Raw genomic sequence first — 3,593 nt, 5'->3', positions numbered from 1 at the left:
CCAAACTCCTCTTACTCTACACTCCGTTAGCATATCTCACTTAAGAATGTAGCAATCAATTCAAGGATTTGTGAAAAGCTCGCTCATCTCTCTCAAAAGAATGCCACAAGTACGGCTCTAAGTACCATATGCTTGCCCCTCTTGTAAATCACCACTAATGTAAGTTCATTCGACTTGAAATCACGTAGGGCTTTTTCGGATGAAGGCTTTTGGACTAAGGTAGGAAATGTTGGAATAGAATGGGTTCATCTTTCCTTAAGCACTCAATTTTCCCTTTTTGGCTCATGCTTTGCCGACTCTTTGAGGTATTTTCTTTTTTCCTTAGGGGAACTAGAGAGACTTAACATCACTCTTTCTTGGTCATGATATTCATTTTCTCCTTCTTTGTTTTCTCCATGCTTTGCATCGTTGATTTTCTTTGAATCCCTTCAACTCTTCAACTTATTCACTTTCTTTTTGCATTTTTCTTTTGTTCTTTCTTTCTTTCTTTTTTCTTTGCCTTTCCTTTTTTTCATTTCTTTTCTCTTTTTTGTACCTTGATACCACCTTCAAACTCCTCGTCTCTCCCCCAAACTTATATTATAGCCAATTGTTTCTCGTGTTAAGGAAAGCTCGGGTGCCAAGAGAGGGTCACTACAAAATGGGTAAAGGCTTGTAACATGGTTATCAAATGAGAAAGGTTTTAGACTCAAAAGGGTTGACTAAGGATAACAATATTGGTGGGCCATGGAAAATTTCAAAACGGGTCAAGGAGAGCCTACAATCACTTCTCAAGCCAAGCAAAACTTAAAATTTTGCCTAGAAACACATTCGGGGCAAGTTCTAAACCATTCGCACAGGTACTTAGACTTGCAACAAAATATCTCACCTCTCACACAACTGGATTGTTAAAGAGGATAGAGTCGAGGGCCCACAACAGCCATATTCGAGATTGAACATCACTAATGGTTCAACTAAATCACTCGATGATTGCTTAAGTCAACACAAGAGTCAAAATGTCACTAACTAGAGCTATTTCTTTCCAAGAACTTGTCTTTAATCATAAGCATGTAGTTAAGTGTGTTGGTACCAATTGAAGCATACTTGACTCTTCTAATTCGACTCAATTAGGTTCTCTTATTCATTATTACTACTGTTCTCACCTAAACATAAAAAATGGACTCTGTCACGACCCAAAATCCATAAAGGTCGAGATGCCGTCGGACACCGCTGTCAGGCAAGCCAACAATAAATACTAAATAAATTCTCATTTTAATATTTTTGAAATCATAGTTGTTCCCCTCAATTAAATAGCAGAAGATGAAGTTTACAAAATACGTAATAATATCTTTAAAAATTTCTAATACAGTGCAACCCATAATCATCCCAAAACCCGTTGTCACAAGTGCATGAGCATTTACTAGGGAATTAAGAACAAAATACAACATCTGTCCAGAATACAAATTAGACAGGAAAATATAATAACTCTGAAGGAGACTCTATTAGTTGCGGATCGTAATACAGAATGCAGATCACCTATGTCCCCATAATTATTAACCACACCTCTGCGCCCACAAGGCCGCTAAACATATATGTACCTGCACAATAAAATGTGCAGCAAGTACAGCATGAGTACGAAAAATAATGTGTACCCAGTAAGTATCAAGCCTAATCTCGAAGAGGTAGATATGAGATGGCCGACTTTGACACTCACTAAGAGTCAATAACAATAAATAAAATAAAAATAGAAATATCTAGATCAACATGATTTATAGAATTTACAATGATTTTCTTTAACCACCATAAATAATTAAATTTCTTCAAATGCAATAATTCTCAATATATTAATTAAATTCCTTCAATTCAAATAAATTTCTAATTTATCAATTAGCCTCATTTACAGGAATAACAATAATTTTCTTAAAAAGCAGAGATAATAAATTCTTTAAATTCCTAAGATTTCCAATTTATCAATTTGCTTCAGAAGCTGCAATAAACTATCAAAATATCGCGTAATATTATTATTAAGCACGATTTCTGTCGAGGTCGTACGACCCAATGCAGAGTGTCGTGTACACTGCCGAGGGACGTGCGGTACGATCTATAGATGCATTTATCCTGCCGAGGCGTTCGGCCCGCTCCACAAGAAAGGAGGACATTTTCTTATGTACCTCTGGAAGGAGAGTATATTCATTAAAAGATCAATTCGAGAGGATGAACAATTTCTTTTAACAATTCATTAATTTAAACAAAAAATTTAAGCATATGAGATTTTTATCTTTTAATATTAATTAAACAAAGAATACAATTTGCACAAGTAATTCATGCTTTGAGTCCTAAACTATCCGGACTTTAGCATTTAATAGTAGCTACGCACTGACTCTCGTCACCTCGTGCGTACGTAGCCCCCCACAATTAGTAACAATTATTAATTTAATTACCTATGGGGTAATTTCTCCCTCACAAGATTAGACAAGAGACTTACCTTGTCTCAAAGTCCACTTTCCGATTACCACGTCGCGTAAATTTCTCAATTCGATGCCGAAAAATTCGAAGCTATCCAAATATTATACAAATAATTAATACATGTTCAATAATTCGAATTTAGGCTATTAAATAAATTACCCTAACCAAAACGGTAAAATTTCTAAAATTAATCCCGGGCCCATATGCCCGGATTCAGGAAATATTTGGATGAAAACGTTACCCATAATCTCAAGAACTCAAATATATAATTTCTACCCAATTCCATAACCACTTTCGTGGTTAATATCTTGTTTTAATAAAAATCTAGGTTTTTCATCTAAACCTTTGATTTCTAAGATTTACTAGTTATAATCTACCCATTATCTATGTATGTAACTCAAGGGGGTGTAGAATTAACTTACCTTCCAATTGCTAGTTGAAATTCCCCTCTCAAAAGCTCTGAAATCGCCCGGAAATGGAGGAAAAATAGACAAAAATGAACTGAGTTTCGTCTGTTTTAAGGTTCTGCCCAAACAAGTTTTTCTCACCTGCGGAGCAGTACCGCACATGCGGCTTTCGCACCTGGGGAAATTTCTCGCAGGTGCGCATTTCCACCTTTGGCCTGGCACCGCACCTGCGGACAAAATGCTCGCTTCTGCGCAAGCGCAGATGCGCCCATTCCTTCGCATCTGCGGTTGCTGGGCAGCTCCTCTCCTTCGCACCTGCGACTTATGGCTCACATCTGCGGCTTATGGCTCGCACATGCGCAGGTGCGATTCTGACAGAAGCTGGAAGCTTCAGTTCTGGTTCCCAATTTCCAACTTGGTCCGAGCCTCGTCCGATTGACACTCGGGGTCCCCGGGACCCCGCCCGAACATACCAACAAGTTTGAAATTATAAAACGGACTCGCTCGAACCCTCGGAACGTGTAAAACAACATCAAAACTAAGAATCACACCTCAAATCAAATTGATTCAACTTAAAATTTTCAAGTTCTTTAATTTACTTCCAATACGCCGAAACATACTTAAACTTCTCGGAATGACACGAAATTTTGCGTGCAATTCTTAAATCACTATGCGGAACTATTCTCAGACTCGAAATTCCAAACAGACTTCAATTACTCCAAAACCTAATCCAAACCAAAT

The sequence above is a fragment of the Nicotiana tabacum genome, chromosome 4, assembly GCF_000715075.1.
Source record: "Nicotiana tabacum cultivar K326 chromosome 4, ASM71507v2, whole genome shotgun sequence".
NCBI lineage: Eukaryota > Viridiplantae > Streptophyta > Magnoliopsida > Solanales > Solanaceae > Nicotiana > Nicotiana tabacum.
This window is presented reverse-complemented; position numbering follows the sequence as displayed.